Source organism: Podarcis gaigeae (genome assembly GCF_964106915.1).
Source record: "Podarcis gaigeae genome assembly, chromosome: 13".
NCBI classification, from domain to species: Eukaryota; Metazoa; Chordata; class Lepidosauria; order Squamata; family Lacertidae; genus Podarcis; species Podarcis gaigeae.
Window position 1 is genome coordinate 49,714,897 of NC_139689.1, and position 13,068 is coordinate 49,727,964.

At 42.5% G+C, this 13,068-nt stretch overlaps 1 long non-coding RNA gene across 1 annotated transcript in view; it reads left to right on the forward strand.

The window, feature by feature from the left end:
- The window catches only part of LOC310830293, a 53,380-nt gene that overhangs the window by 40,004 nt on the left and 308 nt on the right, over positions 1-13,068 (forward strand). The gene's annotated exons all lie outside the window — the stretch shown is intronic.

The window sequence follows — 13,068 nt, forward strand, 5'->3', positions numbered from 1 at the left end:
GTTTGCGAACGTGATCTGTGTGGGAGGTACGTTTGTAACCCGCAGCATTCACAACCTGCAGTGCTGCGTCTGTGCACGTGCAGGCCACAATTCAGCCCTTCTGTGCATGTGCAAAGCATGATTTAGCACTTCTGTCCATGAACGAGCTCCGAAACCCAGAAGTAACCCGTTCCAATACTTCTGGGCTTCGGCGTGTCCGTAATCCGAAAATGCACAACCTGAAGCGTCTGTAACCCAAGGTATGACTGTATATTCTTCCTTTGTAATTTCCCCTTTCATTTCTGTTACATGCCCTTCTTAAATGTCAGCTCATCTGTGAGCTCCTTATGCAACCACACTGGTTTCTTCAGGTGCCTTCCACTTATCTTGTTTGAATTGTCTGCATTTGTGCTTTCAGTATTTCACCTTTAGGAAACTCCCATCCATCTTGGACTCCATTCTAAGTATTCTGTCTATGGGATCTCACCCAGTAGTTCCTTAAGCTTTTTGAAACCAGCCTTCTTAAAGTCCAGAGTTCACATCCAACTATACTCAGCCTTCCCTTGACTTTGTATCATGAAACCCAAGAGGACATAATCGCTTCCTCCCAAGGTTCCCTGTACCCTCCTTGTTATTTCCCGTTGTGCAGACTTGCTCTCTGCTTGTTTAGTTTTTCATGAGTTTCCTTTTAATATTCAGTATTTTTGCTATTTGGACTGGTTTATGAGGATAGAAGGGACGCGGGTGGCATTAAACCACAGAGCCTAGGACATGCCGATCAGAAGGTTGGCGGTTCGAATCCCCGCGATGAGGTGATCTCCTGTTGCTCGGTCCCAGCTCCTGCCAAACTAGCAGTTCAAAAGCAGATCAAAGTGCAAATAGATAAATAGGTACCGCTCCGGCGGGAAGGTAAACGGCGTTTCCGTGCGCTGCTCTGTTTCGCCAGAAGTGGCTTAGTCATGCTGACCACATGACCCAGAAGCTGTACGCCGGCTCGCTCAGCCAATAAAGCGAGATGAGCACCGCAACCCCAGAGTCGGTCATGACTGGACCTAATGGTCAGGGGTCCCTTTACCTTTACCCATAAGGATAGAATGAAACACCAACTTTCAATTCCTAACTGTGCAGTGATGTGGGGTATCTTGGCTCCTCTACCAAGTTTTCACTATACAAGGAACGCTTGCAGGCATTGAAAAATAAAATGAATCCTGAGCTGAATTCTAACTTGAACCTCCTGGGGTTAAAATGCATACCTCTGTCGAGAAAATAATTTAACTCATACTTCCATTTGTTTATGAACAACACACAGTAGAGCTCAGGGATTAGAATCACCACCTTAATTTTAGATTCAGCATTTTCTATTTCAGTTTTTCCCCCATCGAAATGTGCCTCTGAAATCTTTCAAGAGAAAAAAGAAAGGATTTTTTTTCTAGAGACTGAAACCATAGCATATTTACGGGAAGGGGTTGCTGATGTTAGACTTCTTAAATTACAGTAATTCTGTTACAATGATATCATGTACATATTGCTTTTCCTAAGGAAGGGGCAAAACTACAACATTTAGCATGTCGTGCTCATTCTTTGCCTGGAAACTGTTACGTTGTATACTTTTCTAAAAAAAATATGGGGGGATTCATTGGTTTCATAAAGCTTACTGCATGGAATTCATTTTGGCAGGCATAACGACAGCCCAACTGTGAAATGCCACACATACAAAAAATCATATTAGCCACAACTCACAAAATCACTGATTGGTTTCGTTCAGGAATGAAACAGAAAGGTATGGCAAACAGATTTCCCAGTAGTGTTTAAGCTTCTACCCCCCTTTTTTTAAAAAAAAAGTAGACTCCCATGTCACTGGTAAACAATCTTGAATCTCTGCAGAATTTCAAAGGTAGTTTGCAACATGGCAACTGCTGCAAAAAGTAAGAAGACTTTGAGTAATGTTAATTTATATAAACATCAGTGGTCCTCTGATTGGCCCATTTGACTTAAAGCTTTTGGCGGGCAGTCCCATGCTGCAGTGTGGCTGGCTGGAGGTATTACCAATAGCTGGCCAAGCCTTCACATTCCAATTGCCGGAGATGGTGGCCGATCCACAAGGAGCTGCAACTGCTGCCTACCTGGGAAAGTGGATAGACACATGCTAAGGAACTTTATAGCAGGGTTAGGCCTCCTTCAGATGTTTTGAGCTACAGTTCTCATTGTTCCTGACCATTGGCCATGCTGCCAAATTCTTCTTCCTCTGGAAGGATTCAAAGGGGTTCGAACATCCAAACCATAGCAACAGTAACCTGCTGTTTTTACCCAATTCCAAATCATGACAGCAGGTAGAAACAGGTAAGCTGAGACAATATGGCCAATTGGCTATGTCCATCAGTACTAATGCCCAGATTCTAGAATGAGACCTTTGAATCAGATGCCAGCTTTCTGGGTTCTTGTCTTTAATGATGAAATGCTCCAGTTTTATAACTCTCTGGGTATCTTCCATGCAGTCTGTATGCTTGGTGAAGGTAGTGTAGCTTACAATTTTTATTTTACATTTTATAAGTCATGTGGGTATCTTTTGGGAGCAGGAAGGTTGGTTTGTGCTAAGCCATGACACTCACAGCAGCTATTAATCATCACTCTGATGTTCTACATATATGGAAGACAGGAGGGCCAAAGGAGCTGGGACCCTAGGCAGCTGGCTGCTTTTACTATTGCAGAGAAATGAAAAGGGTAGAAAACTACATAAGGCATGAATAAAGCTAGCTTTGCCCTAGCCGGGGAGTTGATTAATGTCCCAATTATCTGAAGGCAGCATGGTTCTTGAAGGTTCTCCCTCCTACTGCTATATGACTTTCAAGAAGCACCGCCACTTGGAGCAGGGATTTAGAATCTTCCTATTTTTATGATGAAAATTGTGTTGAAGGCTGAAAATGTAGGTGGAGATACACGAGGCTTGCAATAGAATGATGAATCTGTCTCTCAACAGTTAGTCCTACATGGCAATTGATGGCTCTGTCACAGTCTCATGAACTCTCTTGGAATTTTGGGGAGGAAACCCGTAATATCTGTGTTTAAAAATCAAAGCAAAAACCTTTCTTATTATTTTTTAAAAATCATGCTGAAGTTATGTTAATCAGGGCAGGGCTCCAATGAAGGAATAGTGCAAGCCTTGGTGTCTAAAGCAGGAATGTTTTCGTAAAGCAAATTGATTTAGGGTTTGCCTGGGGAAATATCAAATGGGATGGTTCAGTGACTAGTTGAAGAACAGGCAGACAAGCATCCAAAGGGCCGGAGCAAAGTCCTGCTGTGCCTGATTAAGAAAGATTAATCCACATAAGAGACATGGGACTATACCATGTCTACCCCGATGTCTGCATGGGATCCCACCTTCCCTATTCCCAACCTTCCCATGTTGAGCAGGGAAAGGCTGAAGAGGAGGAGGAGGAGGAGGAGGAGGAGGAGGAGGAGGAGGAGGAGGAGGAGAAGAAGAAGAAGAAGAAGAAGAAGAAGAAGAAGAAGAAGAAGATCATCTTCTGGCTAGATTTCCCCAGCCACTCTGGGCGTTTTCCCAAAAAATATTAAAATACAATAGTCTGTCAAATATTAAAAGCTTCCCTAAACAGGGCTGCCTTCAGATGTCTTCTAAAAGTCTGATAGTTGTTGTTCTCTTTGACATCTGGTGGGAGGGCATTCCACAGTAAGGGTGCCACTACCGAGAAGGCCCTCTGCCTGGTTCCCTGTAACTTGGCTTCTCGCAGAGAGGGAACCGCCAGAAGGCCCTCGACGCTGGACCTCAGTATCTGGGCAAAATGATGGGGGTGGAGACGCTCCTTCATGTATACTGGACCGAGGCCATTTAGGGCTTTAAAGGTCGGCACCAACACTTTGAATTGTGCTCGGAAATGTACTGGGAGCCAATGTAGGTCTTTCAAGACCGGTGTTATGTGGTCGACTATATACCTACATACCCATTATTGATAAACCAAGGTTCCCAATCATGCATAGGCTTCTATTCATGCTGAGTGAACATGGGTATGAACCCCCTTCACATATTTCTCACCCAAAGATGGAAGGGAAGGGAAGGGACTGGGCTGATGGGAATGAGGACTTGGTGAAGCAGGGGTGGTGTGGTGGCTTCATGTGTCTACACAGGTCGGATGTCTGAACAGGATGAATAAAAGGTCTGGCCAGTCTTGCCAGACTCTAGGGTTGTGCGCTCATCTCAATCTATAGGTAGGGAGCCAGCGCTGTCCGCAGACACTTCCGGGTCACATGGCCAGCGTGACAAGCTGCATCTGGCAAGCCAGCGCAGCACACGGAACACTGTTTTGCCTTCCCGCTGGTAAGCGGTCCCTATTTATCTACTTGCACCCAGGGGTGCTTTCGAACTGCTAGGTTGGCAGGCGCTGGGACCAAACGATGGGAGCGCACCCCACCATGGGGATTCGAACCACCGACCATGCGATCGGCAAGTCCTGGGCGCTGAGGTTTTACCCACAGCGCCACTCGCGACAGGCATTAGTTGACTGCAGCCTCTTGACTCATTAATTTGTAGCCATTCACTTGCATTTTGGTGTAGCTCTACTGGTCAAATGCACAGTTCTAGTGCTCCTAACAGACCTTTAGTACTGCAAGGAGGCACACAATAAAGGAGGAGATTAGTCGTGCTGATAGGAAAAGGATATGGTGATTTAGCAGTGTCTTCAAAATCTGAGATGTGCTAAATGTTGTGTGCGCATGTATGTGTTTACATGTGTTGTACTTTCTATTTGTCTTGATTTTCATCAAACCGGCTATAATACCTGTAATGATTTAAATGTGTACACGCAATGTATACCCCCCCATCTCTTCTGTATTTGCTACATCCCTCTGGTGAGATATAAATGTTCCTGTGCTTTAATTAGGCAGAAGAAAACTAGGAAGATGCCTTCATTTGCCTTTTAGCTGTTTACATTTCATCAGTAAAATCCATACACTTTCACTGAGATTCAGCTATAATTAATAGTGTTATTGAACTAAAAAAAACCCAAAAAAATCCCCAAACACTTCCCAGTGCTTATCTCACAATGGAATACTGCCAGAACCAAATGGAATACTGCCAGAACCAAATGGAATACTGCCAGCACCAAAAGTTAAGTAAAATCAAAGTATATCTAATAATACTAACGAGTTAAACCAGTGTAACATTAGAGATTTAAGCAGGTTGAACTAATATCACTGTCTTTCTTAGTGGTATTAGTGAAGATTCCATATGCAGTTGTCCTCTGCATGAAGTATCCTTCTGACAGGTCCCGGCACCTCTGTGCTTTCTGCCTTCGTTAAAGCAGAACAGGAAGCATAGCTGTCAACTTACAGATTTGAAAATAAGGGACCAGCAGCCTTGAAAATAAGGGACCAGCAGCCAATTAAGGGACCTGCAGCCTCACCTGTTTCAGGCACTCCAGTCTTCCTGTCCTCCTGCAGTCTGGTCAAACTCATGCTGGTAGCTCGGATAACACTGTCCAACCAACTTTGTAACCAGAGGTTCAACTGAATAGAATCTGAATCACATGCACCACAAGGCCTATGCAGCCTCAACTTAAGATGGCTCCCCGGCCTGGCTTTGCACTGCAAAGTTTGCAGCAGCATGTGCAATAAAATGGCATCCAGCATTCAAAAACACCCTCAGCTTGCATTAACTAGCCACACACAAGGCATGCAAGCTCCACCCCCCCGAGTCACTCTTAGACTTCTTATTGGGTGAGCAACACAGCCAAGCAACACAGTTGGAGCCTCCCTCCTCCCTGACCGGCAGGGAGGGAGGGAGAGGAGCTGCTTCCTTTGAAATTTAAGGGACATCATTTAAGGGACATTTAAAGGACATCTATCAATAAGGGACAGCAGCGGGACATGGCACTGGAATAAGGGACTGTCCCTTCAGATAAGGGACACTTGATAGCTATGACAGGAAGAGATCCTTGCACACAGTCATGTTGATGCAGCTTGCTCCTGTGTGCACAAAGCTGTGGTTTGGGCTACAAACTCCAAACTCGCACCCTTCTGAAACTACACCCAGGAAAGCATCACCAAAACAAACAATTGCCCTTCTCAAACCAGACTGGGGAGCTGGTGCAAATGAGAGAGAAGTCTCCCCCAGAAATCCCATGTGAATCAAACCAGATCTTTTGCTATTATTTATTTACAAGCATGACGTAAAAACTCAAGATGACCCCTGCTGAATCATATCAATTGTTGTTGTTGTTGTTTAGTCGTGTCTGACTCTTTGTGACCCCCTGGACCTGAGCACACCAGGCACTCCTGTCTTCCACTGCCTCCCGCAGTTTGGTCAAACTCATGTTTGTAGCTTCGAGAACACTGTCCAACCATCTCGTCCTCTGTCGTCCTCTTCTCCTTGTGCCCTCCATCTTTCCCAACATCCGGGTCTTTTCCAATGAGTCTTCTCTTCTCATGAGGTGGCCAAAGTATTGGAGCCTCAGCTTCAGGATCTGTCCTTCCAGTGAGGACTCAGGGCTGATTTCCTTCAGAATGGATAGGTTTGACCTTCTTGCAGTCCATGGGACTCTCAAGAGTCTCCTCCAGCACCATAATTCAAAAGCATCAATTCTTCGGCGATCAGCCTTCTCTTTGGTCCAGCTCTCATATCAAAAAGTTCTCTAATTACCATATGGCCTCCTTTCTGGTGAGTCATTGACAGATTTGATCCCATCAGTATATAGGGGAAGTGATCATTTTTTGCCCTGACATGCATCCCCTCTTATCCACCTGCATTCCTCCAGATTTGCTCCAGAGGAGGCTTTTTAAAGCCTGGTTTATTTCATGGGAAAGCTGTGTTTCCCTTTTGTGAGCAAGCAAAGCAGCAGTATTGCCAGTGGGCACAGATGTTGCCCCTGTGTCATAGATTATATGCACCTATGTGTCTTATATTTGGCAGGCCCAATAGAATATACAGGTATATGGTTTTCCTCCCATTTTAGTCAACAGAGAAGACATCCAGCTTCAGAGCTGGGGCAGTTCTCCATCCGTGCCAATGAGGAGGGTTTTGAGGCAAATATTTTTCCCCATATAGAAATTGCTTTGGTTTGATAGAATGATATGAATAAAATGTTTTTTAAAAACACACGTACGAAACCTTAGGTGTCACCTGCTTTCATTTCATCCATGGCATACTTAATTAGAAGTACATGGCTGAGCTTCCTTTGGAGTAAATATTAATCTTAAAAACTATGGAACTCTGTGAAACTCACTCTTTGTGTAGGAACAACTAACTTTCAGGTTCCTGACTGAGATCACAGCTCTGCAATCAATTCTAATTTCAATGTGTAAATTACATGGATTTTCATCAGTCACCAAAACATAATCAACGTTTATTCCTATTGATAATTTTAAATGACTATTTCAAGGAGGAGAATCCGTCTCTCCCCGTCTCTCTTCCCTCCTCACAAATTCCAATTAACACTTTAAATCTGCTGTGTAACTTGAATAATCCCTACCCAGTGTAAAGTGCCAATTAAGAACACTGGGAAACAAAAATTTGGTTGCATTGACACCTGCAGTTGTTCTAACCTAATTTTGACGTGCTGATTTCATATCTGAAGTTGGTTTTGTTCTGTAAGATCTAGGGTTTTTTTTTGCAATTCACGTTTTTCACTTTTCACCATAATCTTTGTTTTTCACAATGCAAGAATTCAATATTTTATTAAACACATAGCCAAAGTAGTACAATATGAGTATAAATGTAAGTGACTTATATAGCATTGAACATGACATGTATAGCATTGAAAATGACATGTATCTCTATGTACAGTTGGAGGTATGCAAAAAAGGTATTCCCTTGGGATACACAGTATACTGGGGAACAATTTTTTTTTTTCATTTTCTGTTGCACAAGATTTTTCAACAGTTCTTATATATTCTTTCAATGCTGATTTCAAATATGAACTCAATTTTCGTGTGCATGCCATGTACATCTTTCAATTTCTGACTTTTGCCTATATGTCATATTTACACTGGGGATAAGTGGACACTGACACGTTGATCTACCCTAAAAACATGGTAATTGTTGTTTTGCAAACTTAATTTTTCTTTATTTTTATAGTTTTGTAACCTAAATATTTGTATTTTTCAGATCGGACCATGAAAAAAAAAATTGTTCCCCAGTGGAATCGGTCTTCTCCCATATTCCCATGAAACATATATATTTAAGATATTTCACAAATGATTTATTTAATTTTATTACTAGAAAAGCATGAATAGCCATGACAGGTAGGAATTGTGGAGAAAGTACCTACCTGTGTATTGCCAAGACTCTTGGGATTGTGTGCAAAGTCAATTTTATAACCAAGCAATGCATCTGAAGCTCTCCCTGAGTCTGGGGATTGCAAATTAGTTTAATGTTCTTCTTTTTTTATCCTGCATTCCTACGAGGCTATCTAAAATGGATTAAAGAAACCGTGTGCATGTCACAAAAATCAAAGCAAGGTTAAAAACAGTTATGACAGATCCATGAACCATAGAATCCACAATAAGCACAAAAATTCTAATTTAGCAGACAGTGATAAAAGCTGAAAAGGATAACAGCAGCAAATTAAAATTAATATGAAATTCTACAAATTGTATCACAATAATCTTATCCTCTTGTAGGTTTATGTCATCTGAGCCTCATTCAGAGCAGACCCATTGAAATCAATAGACTGAGGTGATTGTTATTTTTTCCTAGCGGAAATCTTACTGGGATTTTACTTCTTATCATACATAAGCCTTGAGCATCCTGTGGAAAGGTTAGAATAAATGCTCTAAATGCATCTCCTTGCATAGAATGCGTTCTGTTTCTTGGGCACACAATACCTTGTTTAATGGTCACTCTAGAAATCAAGGATCAGCAAATCTATTTAATGATGGGAATTACATTCATTTTAAAAATACAAAAACTTATGGTACATAATATTAAAAACTGTTATCTCTCCTTCTATCTGTCCCAGTGGAGGTCTGCCCGCCTTAAGCCTTGGGCTTGGCTTCTTCAAAGTTAAAATGGAGTCCCCCTTAATACAGTTACATGATCACCCAACCAATATTATCCTAAAACTCATGAGTAGAACAGAATCCACAAAGAAGATTTTACATATAAATACATATAAATTACATATAAATGTATCACCCAATCTAGGATACATATGGTTCATATTATGATTTACATTCTGATGAAATTATATATATATATATATATATATATATATATATATATATATATATATATATTATTAACAATTTCAACATAACAAAATATCAAAACAAATCATCTTCATTATTTCCCCCCCTTTCCCCCCCCAATGAACCCTCCCTACCCCCAAGACTTCCCTCAGCTCCTTTCTCTGATTTCTCAACTCATATTGTTCTCTGCATACTGTAAAATTGTATAAATCCTTATATCATCTATCTACTTTATTAACCATCCATAAATTTGTGCATGTTTATTCAAAACCTGCCAAGGAGTCCAGTTCATTTTGTTGTCTTTTTAAATAATTTGTAAAAAGTTCCCACTCTTTTTTGAAGTCACAGGTGTCCTTATCTCACAATTTGTATGTCAGTTTAAGCCAGTTCTGCATAGTTCATCAATTTCTCTTGCCACTGTTCTTTTTATGGGGTTTCCTCATTCTTCCATCCTTGTGCTATCAAGACTCTTGCCGCTGTTGTAGCATGCATAAATAAATTCTTTATTTCTGATGAAATTAAATATAGATGTGATTTAATTATATTGCAGTTAGATTTACCAATCCATTATATCGCTCAAGAGGTCAAAGCAACTCTCCAATGAAGAAAGGTTGCAATAGATGGAGCTTTGTTGTTCGGGGGGCGGGGAGTGAAGGTGAGCACATGATAGAAGCACATGAAATTATATCTATGGCATAAGAAAGTTAGTGAGGGAAGCTTGTTTCTTTTTCACAATGCTGGAACCTGGGGTCATTCAATGAAGCTAACCATTGAAAGATTCAGGACAGACAAAAAAAGCTAGTTGTGATTCGAGGACCCGATCCCGGCTTGGGGAATAAAGACACGTGGACACAGTATATTAGATTAACGGGCAAGAAAAGGCCACAACTTTATTGATTACAGCATGTGAGAAGGTATTGGCTTAGGCATTGGACCACAGCAAATTTGACTCCACCCACTTGGGGAGGGGTGAGTCTGAAAAGGGGTTAACCACCAGTAGGGAAAGCCTGTTGATGCTAATACAACTATAAGCTCTCCCCTGATGTCACCGAGGGTCGTGCCATGGCCCCCCGCCACACAGGCATCGGACAGGATCCACGACCGCCGGATTCCTTTAACGGAATACCCATAAGTGAAGGGGTAGGCGATGGCCACACCTTGCCCTTCCATACACCAACAACACATTCCAATGCCTAACCGCCACCCGAGCCCAAGGACGGGAATGCAATGGTGAAAGTAGCTGGCGCAGCCACATTTGAGCGGCTAAACCACGCCCCCTTTGTGACTCCTGATTGGGCGCTCGGTGGGGGGCATGGCGCGGCAGCTATGTTGATGGGCAGGGGGCTAGGAGCCCCTGTGTGACGCGGGAATTGTCTGCCGCTCACAACCCCTCCCCTCCGGAAGGAGGAAAGGCTTTATTCACACAGTGCATAGTTAAATTTAATTCGCTCACTCATAGACTGATCATATCATTGTAATTGCTGAAGGTGAACACAACTAAGGCAGATCAGTGGAAATGTTTTTATGGCACTTAGAGTTCAAAATGAAATACAGTAAGCATTAGCATTGAGTGACACTTGTTTTTTGAACAGTGCACAGGTTTGAGCTTGTAAATGGAATATGGAAGAGGTCATCATTTTCGTCTCCTCACAGTTTGACTTCCATGATGCGCAAAATATGAGTTTATTTGTTTGAGGTCCTCACCATTTTTACTTCATACTCTTCATACTTCCAGTTTTCCAGTCAAACTTTTAAAGTACACCTTCAAATATTCCAGCGCTATCTTCTCACAAATCAATACCGTGGCTTTCCTCGGGATGTAACGGTGACAGCTTCTGGAGCTGGTTTGACTTCAGCATAAATTGGCAGTGAGTTTATTTCCCCCCAAATGCTATTGTTAACATTTTGTTTAAAGAGTGCTTGAGGAATTCAGTTTTAATTTTGCTTCTGGAACCTACAGCAAATTTGCCGCGTGAGCTTTCTAAGGGAGGGCAAGTGAGATGCTTAATTATGTGCCAAGTTCTTGCAAAACAACTTTCAAGGCTCAGGTAAGGGAGTTGGAAAACAGAACTGTTGTGGGTTCCTTGGCTCTATTCAGAGTCATTCTTGCAGGCTGTACATGTCTTGTACATGCTTCACCTCAGGGTAAACTCTGGCTGGAAATGATATTTTAGTTTTCTTTAATCTACCTGTATGAAATGCAGAGCATATATTTCCAACATTAATCGGCTGCACAGTGCAGTTAGCAACCAATGGGCCATAGGAATCCAGAAGGCGACATGCTTCTTCTCCCTACACCTGCACGTCTCTGCTCCCTTTGGCATGGACTGCTTTTGCTGCGCAAGGCTGATTGCAGATCAGAGGGTGAGCTTTTATATGGGTACTTTTCAGGCTTCAGCAAACAAAAGCCCACCAGATAATAGAGTGGAGGAAAGTTATACTGCCAAAGAATGGAAATGACTCTTGATTCCGAAACTTCAGTAAATGTTCTCAGTGATTAATGCATGGCTACGACACTTGATTTGTACAGCTCCAAACACACACACACACACACACACAGAGAGAGAGAGAGAGAGAGAGAGAGAGAGAGAGAGAGAGAGATGAAATGGAAAGTGCAATAACAGTTGAGTACATCTATTGTAGAAAGAGATTGGGATTATCAAAAGGACCAAATCTGAGCTTGCATTAGGGCAGGAGTATATATTGGGATGCGGGTGGCGCTGTGGGTTAAACCACAGAGCCTAGGACTTGCTGATCAGAAGGTTGACAGTTCGAATCCCTGCGATGGGGTGAGCACCTGTTGCTCGGTCCCTGTTCCTGCCAACCTAGCAGTTCGAAAGCATGTCAAAGTGCAAGTAGATAAATAGGTACCGCTCCGGCGGGAAGGTAAACGGCATTTCCATGTGCTGCTTTGGTTTGCCAAAAGTGGCTTAATCATGCTGGCCACATGACCCGGAAGCTGTACGCCGGCTCCCTCGGCCAATAAAGCAAGATGAGCGCCGCAACCCCAGAGTTGGCCACGACTGGACCTAATGGTCAGGGGTCCCCTTTACCTTTTATATATTGTGTCCATAACTTAGATGCGAGTGAAAATTCCTCCTGAGGAATGGTTCCCAACCCAACCATAATAAAGTGTTTCTAATTACTATATAGGCTGTGATAGTAGCTGGGATAGTCGATCTACAGTATTGACACACTTTCAGTTTCAATTTTTTGAAGGTAAATTTATACAGTATAGAGACTTCAGTGCATGAATTGGCCTTGGCCTGTATAGGCAATCAAAAAAACACGAAGAGCCTACTAGTTGAGCAAACCTTTCCATTAGATAGACTATTGTTAGATAAGGTCATAAAAAGTCATGATTTGTCATACAGATTGCTACAAAGCTGGAGCCTTCATGTCTTCATGTGACCACCAGGACCACAGAGAAACATAGTTTGGTAAGCCTAGTCCACAGTCTACTGATTCCTCTTTTTAGCTATTTTTATTCTTTTCATTTTCCCCGCTTTATAGCAGGAAGGTAAACGGCGTTTCCGTGTGCTGTGCTGGTGCTGGCTCGCCAGAGCAGCTTCGTCACGCTGGCCATGTGACCTGGAATTGTCTCTGGACAGCGCTGGCCCCCGGCCTCTTAAGTGAGATGGGCGCACAACCCTAGAGTCGGACATGACTGACCCGTACGGGCAGGGGTACCTTTACCTTTACCTTATTCTTTTCATTTTATTCTACCTGTTAATGTGATGCCAAGTTGCAGGAGTCCTGGAAGGCTACATATATAGAAACACTGATTAGATAAATTAACTCTAGTCTCTTTTCCCGTATGGGTCATTTTCTGCTGTTTTCACTTGATAATGCTGATTGTTTAGTGAACCTATCTCAAACTGAGTCATTGGT